Below are 17749 nucleotides of genomic sequence, written 5' to 3' on the forward strand. Positions count from 1 at the left end.
CCCCAGCTGGTTTATAAACCATGGCCATGAACAGGAGATATCCCATGAGATAAAGAACACTGCCCTGCCTGGTTTCAATGGATGCCCATTAGCAGAATATCTCCCACAGAGATCAGGATCATTGCCCCACCCTCAACAGATGGTGACAGAACAGATATTTTTTATCACATCCTGTATTGTAACCCAAGACAGAGAAAAACTCATTGCCCAAGGGATGTAAAACTGGAGGCAAATTGAGCTGGAGGTGCTTTGGAGGAGGGGAGGAGTTTTTAGGGCATTTTAACTCCAATTTCCTTCAGAATTTTGCCCATTCATTTTCCTGTTTTTGTTCCTCAGAAATCCCTGGAATCCCACTGGATTTTGGAGCCATTTTGGGGTTTTTTAGTGCTGATTTTAGGACTTTTCTGGCCATTTCTCGTACAATTTTTAGGGGATTTTGCATTTCTTGGTGCGGATTTTTAGGGGATTTGATGGTTTACAAGTCTAGGGGTGGGGTGTGCTCCTTCCAAAGCTCCCAAATTGAACTAAATTCACCTTGATAGGGACAGTGAGGCTGGAGCAGCTGTGAGGAATTCAGAGCTCACAGTTTTGTGCAGGTAGTGTCCCTCAAAGTGACAAAATCAATGGGAAATGGGATTTCCAATTCATCACGACAAATAAATAGAATCTAGGGAATTAATCAAATCATGGGACAGAGTCTAAAAGCAGCTGGAGCATTTTTATTGCCAATATTTCTTTGCTGCCAGCAGAAGAAGATCTCATCCCTTATCACAAAATGTCTGGGCCTTTTAAAGGCCAGACAAGTTCCTTGTGACAGCACTGAAACCCAACCCTTGTGCTGCGTTTATTCTGGATTTCTGCTCTCCTCCAATGCTGTACATCAAGGCTTTAAGAGTTATTTATTTACAAAAAATTCCACTTTCCTCTAAGCTTTTAATTCACCTTAATTAAAATCCTAACACTGGCAGGTTTTGCCCTTAGTTTTTAAATTAAAAGAAAATTTCTGACTCACTCCACAACAGCCTTTTTTTTTTTTTCCTTATCCCCACAGAGTTCTCCACTCAGGTAATCCTTTTAAAAAGAATTATATGGTTTTGGCCATGCTTGAACCCCAAAAAAGTTCCCTTTCTTTCTGTGGATTTCATGGGCTCAAAGGGATTTCTCCTGCCTGTGCCAGTCTAGCCACACTCAAAATGCATCTGAAGTTGGCCAGGCTGATTTCCAGCAGCCCTGGGACCATGCAGAGCTCCCATTCCTGTTAGATCTCATCAGTCTGGGACACTGAGAGCAGAGAAAACTCCATGTAAAGGGGGGGAAAAAGTGATAAAAAAGGGAAAATTCACTGAGAGGGCTCCAGGGTGAGCAGGAAGGAGCAGCCAGGGGCAGGGTGACAAAAATCCACAAATAATCCACTGGCTGCCTTTGAGCCCAGGGAAGGGTGACAAAAATCCACTGAGACCAGGAAAGGGTGACAAACAATCCACAAATAATCCACTGGTCACCTCTGAACTCAGGGAAGGGTGACAAAAATCCACTGAGACCAGAGAAGGATGACAAATAATCCACTGGTCACCTCTGAGCCAGGGAAGGGTGACAAAAATCCACTGAGACCAGGAAAGGGTGACAAATAATCCACTGGTTACCTCAATTCTCTGAGCCTAGAGAAGGGTGACAAAAATCCACAATTAATCCACTGGTCACCTCTGAGCCAAGGGAAGGGTGACAAATAATCCTCTGAGCCAAGGGAAAGGTGACAAAAATCCACTGGTCACCTCTAAATTGGAATTTCCCAGTTCCCTCTGTAGAGGGGCAGCAGCCACACTCCAGTGTGAAAATTGTCCTTGTTTCCAGCCTGAAAGGGCCACATCCCACTGCTGCCCCTTCTCACCTGCCTCAGTGATTTAATTATTCACAGAGTGGAGCTCCTGCACTCCAATTAATCTCTGGGCTTCTTTTCCTCCCAGTTCAGGCAAGTTACACCAGTGCTGTTGATTAAAGTATTGATCCCTGCATTCAGCACCTCACCCAGCACAGCCAGAAGTGAGAGCCAGAGGCACAGGGCAGCTCCAGAAGGGGGATTTTTAATACAATGAATGGGCTTTCCCTACATTTAATGCCCTTCCAGCCCTTCCAGAGGCACAGGGCAGCTCCAGAAGGGGGATTTTTAATATAATGAATGGGCTTTCCCTACATTTAATGCCCTTCCAGCCTGGTCCAGAGGCACTGGGCAGCTCCAGAAAGGAAATTTTTAATATAAAGAATGGGCATTCCCTACATGTAATGCCCTTCCAGCCTGGTCCAGAGGCACTGGGCAGCTCCAGCAGGGAGGTTTTTAATGCTGTCACAGCCTGGTCCTTCTCTGTCCCTCTGAAAATGCAGAAATCTGTGCCCAAATCTGTGCTGGTCCCTTCCCCTCTCAGCAGCTGCCTCCTGGCCAGGATCTGTCCTGAGCAAAGGATCCAAGTGTCCTGAGCACATCCTTGGGTTTTTTTCCTGCTCAGCATCCTCAGTCCAGCCCTCCCCAGGTGCAGAGAGCACAAATCTGTGCCAGGGGCTGCTGCAGAGCACCCACACTGTGTCTGTGAGGAAAATAAACCCTGAGCTCAAACACTGCTCTGGGAACTCGCGATCAGTGGCCAGGACCCAGCAGAAGCACCCAGAGATAATCCAGAGCCTGGGTGTGAGTCAGGAGCAGATTTGAGCAAAGGGAAATGAGGAGAGGAGTGCTGCTCCCAGCACCTGAGGGGCTGCAAACTCAGATTTTCGTTCAGAAAGGGCAGAATGAAAAGGGATCAAGCTTGGGCAGAGCTCACCCCAGAGATTTAAGGAGGTACAGAAGAGGGACAGCTGAAAAGGCAACACCAGCTCTGCCCTAAAATGAACAAAAAGCAGATTCAAATTCAGCCAGCCCTGTCCCCTTCCCTGAGCAGCAGTGACCCCACACTCTCCTCCCCTGCTTCAAGGAGCTCTTTAAACCCTGTAAATCCAGCACTAATGAAGCCACGGGCTCCACATCCACTACAGGGTTTGATCTGGCAGCCCTGCACTCTGTGATGTGAGACATGAGAGGAAGGGACCTGGAGCCACCCAGGGCTGGGAGATGCTGGGCAGGGAAGGACAAAAAGCCCAGGACAGAAGGGATGAGCAGCACTGAGCTGGAAGCAGCAGCAGAAATGTCTCAGGAGCTATTTTTGACACCAAGGGTTTTGACAAGGATGTCTCTTGTCCTTCCTGAGCTGCCTTTGTGCCTGCTCTGCTCTCTGAGGAGAATTTCAAGGTGAGCTGTGAAACAGGGGGAAAGAAGGGAATTCTGAGCTGCCCTAAAAAGAGCAGCAGTGAGGAACACCTGAGAGTGAGGAATATCTCCCACCTGAGCCCTGACCTGCGCTTGCAGAGAAGATTCTGGGGACAATATCTCACCAGGCCCTTGCTGAGCATCTCTGATTCTGATGTTGAGGGCAGCAAAGGGGTCAAAAAATCGGCAACAGCTGTAAGGAGATAAATCTGATGTTCTGCTGCCCTGAAAATTTCCAGCTCCTTCCTGACCCCCAGGGGCTAAAAATCCAGATTAACCCACACCCCTAAAAGTTGAGGTCATCAGAAGGAGGAGAGCCCTGAGGTGCTCCTCAGGCTCCCCCAGTTTATTTTCCAGCTGTTTTCCAGGAATCCCTCCTTGGCCAGGCTCTGAGTGGTAAATCCCCCTTTTGCCAGCTGCAATTCTCAGCTTCAAAGTGATTTCAACGCGCTGTATTAAAAAATTGTCATCAAGGAAAACCCCCAGACCTGGGGGCACAGCGAATTCATAACATCAGTGACAATTTCTTATTTCTTCAGCCTCTCATCTCGGGCTGTGTTGCCCACAGGGCTGACATCAGGTCTCTGGTGTGTACATATATTTTCATTTAATCACTGCTGAAAAACAGCGAGGCTTTTCACACACTTTTAATGAAAACCGCTCGTTCTGGTGGCCAGCCAGGCACTGTCTCTTCATCTCCCCTTGCTTTCAAGGGCAGGGGAGTGTGATGCCATCACAGAAAAATCCAAACCTCGTGGAAAATCCTGCTCTGGAGGCAGCACAGGTAAAGAAATGTGTGTGTGCTGTCAGGTGTGGATGGGGTGGTTTTAGGGACTGCAGCCCTGCCCCACAAAATGAGCCCTTACTTTTAAATATTTTATCCAGTTCTGTTCATACCTCACCCCTCAGGACAAGACAAAAAGCCCTGCACTTCCAAAAATGTCCCAGGAGCTTCCTGTGGTGCCTGTTGAATTCTGCACTGGATTTTGGCAGGAGTTGATTCCCCATTTCAGCTCCCCAGGAATGTTCCATTCAGGCACCTCCTTCTCCAGGGATTCTGCCTCTCTCAACATTGTGCTGCAAACACCCTTTATATATAAAAAATATGAATTATTTTTAATAACATTTATAATTAAAAAAAATATTTTTATATATGTTTGAAAATTTTTATAAATTTTTATGAAATCGCCTTGAGCAGGAGCACACACATATCTCCTACCACACAAAAAAATAAATATATAATACCTATATATATATATACACACACACAGAGAGCACCATTCACATAATGAACAGCCACACTCAAAGCACCCTGAACAAAAGGAAAAAACCTCAAAGCCTCATGGAAAGTTTGTACAGAGAGCACAACTCCCTGGCTGGCTGCAGCATCCTGCAGAGCCTCACCCCAGGAGACAACCCCAGAGCTGGGTGAATCCAAACACCTGGCCCTGCAGGGAGCAAAATTCCCTTAAATCAGAGTTCTGCCCTTTCTCTTTCAGGATGGAGTAAAAAAAATTCTAAAAATTAAAAAAAAAAAAATTAAAAATTAAAAAATAAAAATAAAAAAGGATGCACACCCAGGCCAGCCAAAAAAAAAAAAAAAAAAAAAAAAGGCAGAAAGCCTCATTATTTGTATTTTTAGGACCTACATTTCCTACCTGGCTGGAGTAAATATCCAGGCAGCAGCAGCTGCCCTGAGGGGTTTCAAACAAGCAGCCAGGGTGGTTGTGGCTGGTTTGTGGAGGGATGGAATGGTGCAGATGTCACAGAGGAAGTTCTGGGGCAAGGATGGAATTTTTATCAGGTGGAAATGTTAAACTGAGGGGGATTTCAATGTCCCCTCCTGTGATCTAATGGAGCTCTGGCATTTGGGAAGGGATGCAGATTCCAGGAAACACAATTTCAGAGCACACATTGGTGGGAGTCAGCAATTCCTCTCTGGAAAAGCAGGACCAAAGCACTTAGCTAACCAGACAAGTGGATCTCACCACATTAGGTAATTCTTCAAGGGTACAGTGAAGTTCCCTCGAGCAGGCAGGCTCCAAGGCTCTGCTCAAAACCAATTTTTTCAGCTTCAAGTGCCTGAGAAGAGGCAGGGAAGGGCAGTTTGGAAGCAGGAGCAAGCACAGGGATTCACATCCCCTGGATCCAGCCTGCCCTGGGCTGATTTACAGAAGCTGTCACAGGGGGAAGCAGCAGAAATGAGAGGTATAAAGCAAATGAGGGAGATTGGGAGCTGGAGAGCTTCAAGATGGAAATCGAGGTCCCTTGAGCTGACAAGGAGGAGGTGAAATCCATAAATCCACTGAGGGATGTGCCAGGTGTGCCAGGGGAAGAGCAGGACACTGGTGACAGTGGCTGTGCTGGTCACTCACTGCCAGCCCTGCCTGGCCTCTGCAAGGAGCCAAACCCTGGCTCCCATTCCCCCAGTGATCCTAAGAAATTATAAAGGTTTTCCCTGCCTTAAACCCTCACTCAAATTCCCCCAGTGATCCCAAGAAAGGATAAAGGCTTTCCCTGCCATAAACCCCATTCCAATTCCCCCAGTGATGCCAAAAATGGGATAAAGGCTTTCCCTGCCTTAAACATCCACTCCCATTCCCCCAGTGATCCCAAAAATGGGATAAAGGTTTTTCCCTGCAATAAACCCTCACTCAAATTCTCCCAATGATCCCAAAAAAGGGATAAAGGCTTTCCCTGCCTTAATTCCCCCAGTGATCCCAAAAATGGGATAAAGGTTTTCCCTGCCTTAAACCCTCACTCAAATTCCCCCAGTGATCCCAAGAAAGGATAAAGGCTTTCCCTGCCTTAAACCCCATTCCAGTTCCCCAGTGATCCCAAGAAAGAGATAAAGGTTTTCCCTGCCTTAAACCCTCACTCAAATTCCCCCAGTGATCCCAAAAATGGGATAAAGGCTTTTCCCTGCCATAAACCCTCACTCCCATTCCCCACCATGGAGTGGGCAGGAGGAGCATCCCAGGATTTTGTCCCAGTCCCCTCAGGGATTTTACAGGGATTCCTGTAAAACAACCTCTCATTTTCACTCCCAGCACTTCCAGTCTGACTCCTTGACAGAGCAAACCCGTGAAGCCAAGAATTTCCCTTCCTTCCTCCTCCTCCCATTTAAACAAATCCAGGCCAGCCCTGGGGGGCTCCAAACCCAGAGCAGTGACTGGAATTCCATCAGGGATCCTTTGGTAAATCAGTCCAGGGCAGCTGGAATAATAAACAGGGAGCTCCCAAATTCCATCAGCTCACAGGTGCTGCCTGCCCTTTGTGCAGGAGGAGCCAATCCCTTAAACACATGTGGATCAATAGACAGGGATTCTGCTGCTTTGGAATGTTCTGGAATGTTTGGAATTGACTGTGGATCTGAGAGAGGCTTCACCTCCAATTCTTCATTTCCCACTCTGGTTCCAGGCCAGGTTTATCACAGGAAATGCAAATGTGGTGCCCAGGAGTTTGGTTTTATGGTTTTGCCACCTGTTAATCTGTTCAGGTAAAAGTCTCCATGCCATGGAGATCCTTTGGGGATACATTTCTATTATTTTATGTATTCATAGCAGAGCAAGGCTTTTTGGAGGAAAAGCCACATGTATTAGGGAATAAGCAATGCTTTGGCTGAATTTTTGCAATGCTCTTTGCACCAATATCTAAAGAGCCATTAGAAAATTGGAATTGAACTCTGGCAGGTGCAGAGGGATCCAGATTCCCACTCAGGGATGGGGAAACTGCACTGGAGGGAGGTCAGAGTTTGCTCAAGGTCCAGGGCTGTCTGTCAAAGCAGAAGAGCTGGCACAATTCTCAGCACAGGGGGCAAATCTTTGGTGCTGTAAATGGAATTCCTTTACTGAGCAATCATTCCTCTGTTTGCAAGACATCAATCCAATAAGTGATGGAAATACTGAATCCAAAACCTTGATTTTGTGTTTAAAATCTGCTGGGCCAGATCTCTGTTCCCTCTAATCCACTGTTGTGTTTTATCCAGATACAAAGATGGGCATGGACAAAGAACAAAGAGAAATTCAAGATTCCCTTGATCTCTGAGCATTGATTTATCTGACCATAATTGTGAGGGTAATTGCATTAAAATTATTAAGACTCCAATTTGGACCATTGAGCATCAGCTCAGCCAAATTATTTTTGCTTCTGTCCAGCTCTGTGTGCCATCATTTGCTAAGGTAAATGATTGTGAGTTTAGATGACCTGCAGAAGGTTTGGAGAACATTCCCTCACCCAAAGGGCAGCCCTGGAGCCAGGAAAAAAACATCTCCTGGGATTAAAACATTGTTATCCCCCCAGCCAAATATTTTACAGCTTCATGCCTGACAGAAATAGCAAAAAAAGCCTGGAATGTCCTTCCAAGTGACAGTGCAGGAGACAGGGAAAACAGAAGGGACACGAGCCAAAACACTGACCAAATGTTTCCACTTTGTGTCAGGAAACAAAAATAAGTGTTGACAAATAGAAGCACAAGAGCTGGGCTGGGTGAGAGATCCTTCAGTGTTTCCCTGCCTGGTTTTCACTTTCTAATGTTGACACACACACAGAAAAAAACCAAACAAACAAAAAAAAATCCTTCCTGCTGTGCCTGGATCTGGGAACACATCCCAGAGCCAAGGGAGGTGCCAGCCCTTGCAGCTGTCACCAAGCAGGGGACACTGGGGACACCAGGCAGGGGACAGGGGGTGGCACCTGCGCTGCTCTGCTGGGGACAGGGTGAGCTGTGCCCTGGGGCAATCAGGTCCCTCTGCCCCAAATTTGGCTCTGCTGTGGCACAATCAGGAGCTGGAGTCCCCCCCAGAAGGGGACAGTGACACCAAACCTGGCTCCAGCCCTGCACAGCTGGGGTTATTCATGATGGGACACAGAAATGGGTCCTGTCCCCCCAAACCACTCCACTCTGGGTGCACACCATGCCAAGGAGTGCCCCCCAAGCCCCATTTTCCAGTATTCCCTTTCCCCTCTGTGCTACTCTGCAGAATCACAGCAGGCGGATCCATGCTGTGCTCAGAGGTGATTTATTGAAATGCCCCAAAGCCAGAACTGTCCATGTGAGCACATTTTCCACACTGGCTCAGCTCACCCAGAGAGGGAGGTGAGGAGCAATCCCTCCCCAAGGCAGAGCTTTCCTCACCTGTTCTCCCCCTGCTAACCCAGATCACAGGAGCCAGAGGAGCTGCCTCCCTCATGCAGTGCTGTCTAAAATCCCCAATCCCAACCCAAAACGTTCATCTGGGCAGTGAATTTGGACAACTCAGAGCAACAAGAGCTGTCCCTCACCTTCCATCCAGTGCAGAGCTGAGGGGGAAGGGTTTGGATTGCAGTGCCTGGCAAAGTCAGATTGCTTTTGGCTGCCAGCACAGTAAAACATTTGCAGAACCACCACAAGCACCCTGGGCTGCCATCTGACTGTCTGGGGGGATCTGCTGCACAGTTCTCTTCCCCTTTTGCAGATCTACAAGGGAACAATCCCAAGTGGGAGGGTGCAAGGGAAATGTTCTGGCTCCCAGTGAGGCTGGGCTGGGACAGCAAAAAGGAAGAGGAGAGGATGAGCAGCAGCTCTTCCTCCTCAGACTGAGATGAGTTTGTGGGGCTGCTGCAGCTTTGAACCCCTAAGATGAAGCTGTGCCCACAGAAATCAGTGCTGGGGTGTGGTGTGATGGGCTCTGCTGTGGGAGAGCTCTCCTCTCAAGGAGAAGCACGCTCAGCCATCCCATCCCATCCCATCCCATCCCTGTATCCCATCCCATCCCTGTATCCCATCCCATCCCTGTATCCCATCCCTGTATCCCATCCCATCCCATCCCATCCCATCCCATCCCATCCCATCCCATCCCATCCCATCCCATCCCTGTATCCCATCCCTGTATCCCATCCCATCCCATCCCTGTATCCCATCCCATCCCTGTATCCCATCCCTGTATCCCATCCCATCCCTGTATCCCATCCCATCCCTGTATCCCATCCCAACCCATCCCACAGGTAATTCCATGTTTTATCAGGGTGAGGATGCTCCCTGAGCACCCAAATATTGCAGCCCCAGCCCTGAGCCCTCTGTGCTGTGCTGGCCAGGCTGGAGCCAGCTAATGGTGCAGAAGTGATGGATACAGACACTGCTTATGTAAGGCTCATTTCTTGAGGAAACTCAGCTAAAAACAGCACTGAGAAGCTGTGTCGCCTTCCACATGCTCTGAGGTTAAATCAAGCCTGCTCTAAAACATCCCTGGATCTCTGCTCCCTTCCCCAGGCTCACAGCGAGAGGAAAACATCTGGAGTGGAGAAACGACTCCCTCACGCCTCCCAAAGGACACTGCGACAGCAGGTCTTTATTCCAGGATAAAAACCCTCTCCAAAGTAATTAGCATTCCTCCAAAGTGGAGTAATTACTCTCCAGTGAAGTCACTTGTGTTGCAGAGGAGCGTGGCCGTGCTATTCCGGAACGTTTCCGGCTGAGCAGCTCATTCTGCAGGAGCTGTTTGGCAGCCCCACTGAATGCCAAGCAGCTCCTTCCCCCCTCGTGGGGAGAGCAAATCGAGTTAGGAAATCAGAGTTCTTCAGGAGATGTTGGAGCTGATTCCAGCCATCCACCAGTTTCAAGGAAAATTCTTTCTTGTTTTTTTTTTTTTTTTTATTTGCGGTTTTATAAGGGCTGGCGGGGATTCAAGGAGAAAGGTCAAATTCTTTCCCTGCCCCTGAAGAGGAGACAACAGCTGGGCCCAGCTCTGAGAGCATCCAGAGGGAAGAGGATTTTTATGAACTCCCCAAGCACGCCCAGAGCCTCAGAAGAGCAAATTTTACAAGGCACCAGAGACTCCACCACAAATCACGGGGCTGAAGGAAGGCTGGCTGCGGCTCTGCAGCTCCTGGAACTGCTTGTTCTCCAATTAAAGCACATGCAGGACAACAGATTCCTGATTATACAACCTTGGGTGTGCTCCTGCTGCACAACAGCCACTCCACGGGCTCACAAGAGCATCTCCCTGCCCAAAAAGCCCCAAATCAGAGAAAGCAGAAGGGTTAACAGAGAGCAGAACGGCCTGGGATGATTTTCCTCTGGGCTGGGCATGTGCTGAAGCGTCCTGATCTATCTTTGGAGCTCCTCAGCATATTTGCTCAGCTGATTTGCATAGGCAAATATAAACTGTGCTCTCAGAAAAACTGCTCAAGCAGAGTGGGGAGCAAATTAAACACTCGGGCTGAGGGGAGGGAGGGAGGGAAGGGAAGTTGTGGCTCTGGTGTGCTCTGCTCCTGGAGCTGAGACTTCAAACATCAGGAACTGGGGGAAACACGACAGGAGAGCCACGCCAGGCTCGGGAAGGAGATGCACCAGTGCTTTTTTTCTGCATATTTTCCCAGATAATGTGGGAAGCTGTGGCTGGCAGCACTGGCAGGGATTGCAGCTCAAGGTGTAAAACCAGAGCCAGAGTTTCCTGGGACAAGGGATCCTGCTGATTTCCAAGGCAGCTTTGGCTGGCAGGGAGAATAAACTGCACTGGTGGCAAGCTCAGAGGGCACAAGGAGCTCCCACTGGGAAACTGGGAGACTGGGAAACTGGGAAACTGGGAAACTTCTCACTGGGAAACTGGGAAACTTCTCACTGGGAAACTGGGAAACTCTTCACTGGGAAACTGGGAAACTGGGAAACTTCTCACTGGGAAACTTCTCACTGGGAAACTGGGAAACTGGGAAACTGGGAAACTGAGAAACTGGGAAACTGAGAAACTGGGAAACTTCCCACTGGGAAACTGGGAAACTTCTCACTGGGAAACTGGGAAACTGGGAAACTTCTCACTGGGAAACTGGGAAACTGGGAGACTGGGAAACTGGGAAACTGGGAAACTGGGAAACTGGGAAACTGGGAAACTTCTCACTGGGAAACTGGGAAACTGGGAAACTTCCCACTGGGAAACTGGGAAACTGGGAAACTTCTCACTGGGAAACTGGGAAACTTCTCACTGGGAAACTGGGGAACTGGGAAACTTTTCACTGGGAAACTGGGAAACTTCCCACTGGGAAACTGGGAAACTCTTCACTGGGAAACTGGGAAACTTCTCACTGGGAAACTGGGAAACTTCTCACTGGGATACTGGGAAACTTTTCACTGGGAAACTGGGAAACTTCCCACTGGGAAACTGGGAAACTTCTCACTGGGAAACTGGGAAACTTCCTACTGGGAAACTGGGAAACTTTTCACTGGGAAACTGGGAAACTTCCTACTGGGAAACTGGGAAACTTTTCACTGGGAAACTGGGAAACTTCTCACTGGGAAACTGGGGAACTTCTCACTGGGGAACTGGGAAACTCTTCACTGGGAAACTGGGGAACTTCTCACTGGGAAACTGGGAAACTTCCCACTGGAAGAGGTTGGTGACAGTGGCAGGTCCCTGCCCCAGCCACAGCAAAACAAACCTTTGGTTTGGACTCACCCTGAGCCCTGGTTTTTGGCACCCTGCCCCAGCAGGGTGTGGGAATTCAGTTTTGGGATTGTGGTGGATTAAAAGCTCAGCTCTGCATCAACACCAACATCAACATGCAGGAGATGGATGGGAGGCTTAGGAAAGCCAAGCCTCAAAGAAAGGCAATTTCATCTGACCTTTCCCAGCCCAGGGAAGAGTTTTGTGAACTGGAGATAGAGCAAATTTCTCTTATGTAAAAGGTTGTTCTGAGAAGAGAAGAGGGCAATTATCCTTCAGGCCATGGGAGGCAGGACAGGGGCAGGCAGGGTGAAGCTGCAGGGGAGGGGATGGGCAAAGAGAACTTTAAATTTCTTCTGAGGATAAACTTTTAATGCTGAGGGTAAATAACAGCGAGGTGGGAGCACAGAATCCTTGCTGGAGGTGGATTTTGGGGACTTCCATCAGGGTTAGTGTGATAGAATCAGCTGGAGGGGGGATCAGGGGTGGATTAGATGATCCCCAAGCCCCACCAGCCCCACTTCTCCATGACCAAACCTCTCCTGGGAATTCAAGATGGGAGGAAAAGTGAAAAAGCAGCAAAGTTGATGGTGTTGATTCCCCCTCCTGCTGCAGAGGAACCCTCAGGACCCCTGAAGAGGGGCTGGATTTAATGTAATACCAAAACCAAATTTCCTTTAGATCTTCCCCCACCCATCCAGAAAACACAAATCCAAGTGAGATCTGCCCAAAAACAACTTCAGGAGGATCCTGTGCAGAAAACATCCCCCTGAGCTCCACAAGGGTGGGAGTTTTGGTCACAAAACCCTCCCAGACACTTGGCTGTGGTCAAGCAGCCCCAAAAACTCCTCTGGAGCAGAGCCAGCCCCAAATCCTGCCTTTAATCCATGAGCTCTTCCAGGGCAGATTCCAGCCAAAATATCCATGGAGGCTTTGGCAGTGACAGCAGGGAGTGACAGCAGACAGCCCTGCACCTCTCCTGATGCATTTTTGGGTTTATTTTGCAATTTCCCCTCCCTCACCTTGCCCCAGGGCTGGAGGGAGATCCCACCAACCTCACACCAGCAAAACCAGCTCCGGTGCTGGAGGGGGACCCCAAACCAAAACTGATCCCTGGATTTGCAGCTCCCAGCTGGACACAGCTCCAAAAGCACCTGGAGAGCTGGGAAAACACTGAATTAGGTCAAAACTTATAAATTGTGTCATCAGAAAGATCTCTCCCAACAGGGATGTTCCCAGCAGTTTTAAATCCTGACCCTTCCCAAAGCTGCCTCTACTTTTATCCCACAATAAGGAAAAAAACCTCTGGGGGAACTGGGGCACATCCAGTGACAAAATGGGGATAAGATCCCAACAATTCACTGCTGCTGTGATTGCTGAGGAATTCCTGCCAGGCCAGGCAGGCTCTGGGCACATTTTTGCAGGAATTCGAGGGGAATCCTGGAATCCTGAACAGCACAAAGAATTCTCCAGCACTCAGAGAGGAGCAGAGCTGGAATCCTTTTTGTTCTGGGCATGTAACATTAGGAAACCTGTCAGCTTCCATTCCACTTGATAAGTTGGGTAAATCTCTGTCTTTTTGTCTATTCCTGCTTTTCTTTTCTTTCCTTTTATTTTTTTTTTCCTTCCCTGAGAAGAAGTTGACGTGAAAAATGAGAAACAAGAATTGCATTGTCAGACAGAAACACACACATGTAATGAATTGTAAGCTGCCTGACCCTTCCTGGGTATTGATTCTGCTCTTTAAGCATGGACTGAGAAAAAGCAAAAAAAAAAGGAAAAAAAAGAAATCTGCCAAATAAAAATTGAACCCAGGATTTTCTTATTTTAAGCTGGAGCTTGTCACTGCCTGAAACACCATAATATACTGCAATTTCTTCACTCTCCCCAAACACCATTTTCTGTGTGCATGAGAAACCTGCCTGCTTTCATTTATCACACTTTTTTATCATCGGGGGAAATGTAAATAATTGAGACTGTGAGCAAAAAATAAACCCCCCTAAAAAATCAACCCAGCATTCTAAAATAGAAAACTGAAAAAAAAATAAAAAAATAAAAAGTGCTTTGCTTTCTGGGATCCCATCTCCCATCAAAACCTTAAAGATGCTCATGAAATATTTTCACACACCAAGGAAGCATTTTTATGAGGAGACATATTTCGTGCAGAGAGGGGGGAAAAAAAAAATAAAAAATTTGCATTTTTCCAACAGCTGCAGTAAATCCTCATCTCGCAGGATGCTGAGAGAGGAACACTGAGCTTTAAGCAGTTTTAGAAACACATCTTCAGCTGGCATAAATCAACTTATTTCCACAAAAACAACAACTTCTGAACCCAAATTCTGCTCCAGAAAGGAGTTGCAGGTGACAGCTTGGGTCTCCAATTTTGCAGAAATAGGAAAAGTTTTTTAAGGGAAGTTTTGCTTCCCTAACTTGAAGCATTTTTGATCACCCTGCAGCTCACACCTAAACCTTCCAGTGTTTTCTTCAGCTCTTCCCCAGGATTCCAAATTATTTGGAGCAGGTGAGGAAACATTCCTGGAATTCCTGGAATGGGGTTTGCAGCAGCAATAAAGGAGAGGTGCCCAAAAAATAGAAAGAAAACTCTTTCCAGGGAATGTCCAACACACAAAATCATCATTTCCCCCTATAACCCATCAGGCCAGACCAAAAAAACCCCAAAAAAGTAGCTCCTATTTTTTTTTTTTTAACAGAGTGGGGAAACAATGAACCATCAATTGCTGGAGCTCCAAAAAGCTGCTCCTGAAGAGATTTTCAGCTTTTTGCTCTGCTGTGTGTGGCAGTTTTCCTTATTTTTTTTAGCACATACAAATCTTTTACCAATCTTTGTTAAATCAGAGATTAAATCTCGATATATTCAGGGTTTTTAGAGGTGCAAAATACTGCTCAGAGCTCACATTCACCCACCAAAACCATGGCACAGAACTCTGTGAAATGGCCTCACACGAGGATAAAATTCCTGATTTTGGTGAATTCACCCCTGTTTCAGGAATAATTAATAATAATTAATAATTAGGGACAGCAGCCAGGTTTCCCTGGTAATGCCCCAAAAAATGAGGTGCTGATGGAAATGTCTGGCACAGAGAGCAGCAGGGTGAAAATGCAGGACAGGGACTTGGGGAAAAGCTCAGGAATGGTTTTGGTCACACAGAGGGACTCAGCTGCTCCCAGGGAATGCCAGAACTCCTTTTTTGTGTTTTACACCCATGGATTGCTTCCAAAAAGCTGCTCTGGGACACCCCCAGTGTCCCTCTGACCTTCCTGGGCAGCACAGGGACGAGCTGCAAATGGCACAGTAACAGCTGGGCACATCTGGATGGATTTTAGCAGCTCCCCTTCGGTCTCCTGTGGCCCAGCCTGGGCAAAATTAACTCATCCACCACTGACAAATGCAGGGAGGAGCTGCACACACTCAGAGTTTTCCCTAATTCTCTTTGTCCTTTCCTCACTACAGCCCCTAGACACACTGGAAGCATTAAAAAAACCCTCAATAAACAACCCCAGAGAGGGGAAAGTGCTGTGTGGACATTTCTGGGCCAAGAGGAGGAGGAGGAGGCAGAGCTGGGGATGAATTAGGGAGCAGCTGCTGTCTCACTGACAAATATCAGTGCTCTTTAAAACACACTCATCTCACCCAGAGAGATTTTTCCTCCTTCCCCCTGGCACTCCAGGCTGGAGGGAGAGGCACAAAAAGCAGCACAGAAAGTTTTTCTGCTTTTTTGTGCAGCTCTGAGGGGCAGGGAGGCAGAGAAGGCAGATGGAAAAATCACCTGGTACCTACAGCCACAGTGAGATGCAACTAAAAACTGAAAAAGTACAAAAAAATTATCCCAAATAAATAAAACAACCAACAAAGATCTCCAACACAGATGGAAAAATCACCTGGTACCTACAGCCACAGCGAGGTGAAACTAAAAACTGAAAATGTACAAAAAAAATTATCCCAAATAAATAAAACAACCAACAAAGAAAACAACCAACAAACATCTCAAGTACAGATGGAAAAGTCACCTGGCACCTACAGCCACAAGTGAGGTGCAACTAAAAACTGAAAATGTACCTAAACAAAAAAAAAAAAACAACAAACATCTCCAGCACAGATGGAAAAATCACCTTGCACCTATAGCCACAGCAAGGTGTAAAAAACCTGAAAAAGTACAAAAAAAAAATCCCAAACAAAGAAAACAACCAACAAAGAAAACAACCAACAAACATCTCAAGTAGAGATGGAAAAGTCACCTTGCACCTATAGCCACAGCAAGGTGTAAAAAACCTGAAAATGTGAAAAAAAAATCCCAAATAAATAAAAAAACCAACAAACATCTTAAGCATAGATGGAAAAATCACCTGGCACAGCCACAGCAAGGTGCAACTAAAAACTAAAGGTGTACAAAAAAAAAAAAAACTGAATCCTAAACAAATAAAACAACCAACAAACATCTCCAGCTCAAGCAGAACATCCCAAAAAGTGGGATAAATAAATCTCCTGTAGGGGTGATTTGGGGACATTTGCTTCAGCTGAAACTCCTGGGAAAAGATTTCCTAAAATGTGGTTTATTTATCACCAAAAGCTCCTTGCTCCAATGCCACTCAAGGTCTGGAGGGCTGGAGGTGACTTTTAACTGACAGGATAAATTTATATTGAGGATGGGAGAAAAAATTTTCTCAAGGCAACAACTTCAAATGGAATTGTCCCAGTGAATGGGATCATGCATGGCCAAGGATTATTCACCTGAACCTCCCTGGAACAATCCTTGTGCTGCTGCCAATTATCCTGCAGAAATCCCAAATTCCTCTGCCAGCACACCAGTGTTGCTCTGATGGATTTCTGTGTTTAAATCTGGGTTTAAATCCTGCCTCACAATGCAAAGTGGATAAAGTTTCCTTTAAAAGATCCCTCCTTGCCACATCCCACAATTATTATCAAAATGACACCAAGATGCAAATGCTCAAGCACTTGAAATTTCCCATCTGTTAATGCTCATTAAAAAGACTGGAAATTCCTTGATTCCAACTGAAAATACTTGGGAAAATGCAGGTTTGGGTTAAAAATGAGTTGGGTTTTGGCTGAATTCCTGAATTACAACTTCAGAATTGGCCCCTAGACCTGAGGCTCAGCTGAGCTTTAGTCCATGCCCAGCTTTTGATCAGGAAGGGCCTCAAGGTCTAAAAACCAGTGGTGGGGAGAATCAAGGGAAAAGCTTTATGCTGATCACATGGAAAATAACATCAAAGCCTGAACAATAAAGTGAATTTATTAAATTTCGCCCCCACTCCAAAAAAAAAAAAAAAAAAGTTTATTTTAAAATCAATGAGTATTGAACCTCCATAACAAAGAAATTATAAACTCCTGGTAGAGAAATGAGCTTGGGCTGAGCTGCTCAACCCATCCCTGATGGATTCACAGCTCTGGAACTGGGCACAAACTCCAGTTTGTGGAGTCCATCTCATTTTGGGGACTCTTTCCAGCCTGGAGTTTGGTATCTGTGCACACTGGGATGTACAGCCCACAATGGAGCAGTCTGGAACACCATTCTGCCTCTTTTTTTAATTGTTATTTTCATTTCCCCTTTGCTGAATCCTCAGAATTTTCTCCTGGAATAGCAAATTTGCTTCTACTGATGATGATTTGTTTCCCCCCAGACACCAGAAATGCTCAGTGAAGCTCCAGGGGTTTGTGAATGCTGGGAGGTGAATCCCAGCAAAACTTTGTGTGCAAAAATAAAATAAAATAGAAATACTGGATATAAAAAAAAAAAAAATTCAGGATTTTTTGTGGGAACATCTCAGGGAATTCTCTCCTTCTGTGAGGACAGGGGACAATAAATTGATTAGAGGAGCACACAGGGCAGGTTGAACACACCCTGCTCCTCTCAAAATTCAGGCTGAGCTTCTCTAAAAAACTCAACCAGCCACACAATTCTCCCTCTGAGCCTTTTCTTTATTTTTACTCAGGAGAATATTTTGCTCCCCAGTAGTCCCAGCACATTTGAAAAGAAGAAGGGGCAGCTCTACTCCT

This window comes from Catharus ustulatus, chromosome 28, assembly GCF_009819885.2.
Source record: "Catharus ustulatus isolate bCatUst1 chromosome 28, bCatUst1.pri.v2, whole genome shotgun sequence".
NCBI classification, from domain to species: Eukaryota; Metazoa; Chordata; class Aves; order Passeriformes; family Turdidae; genus Catharus; species Catharus ustulatus.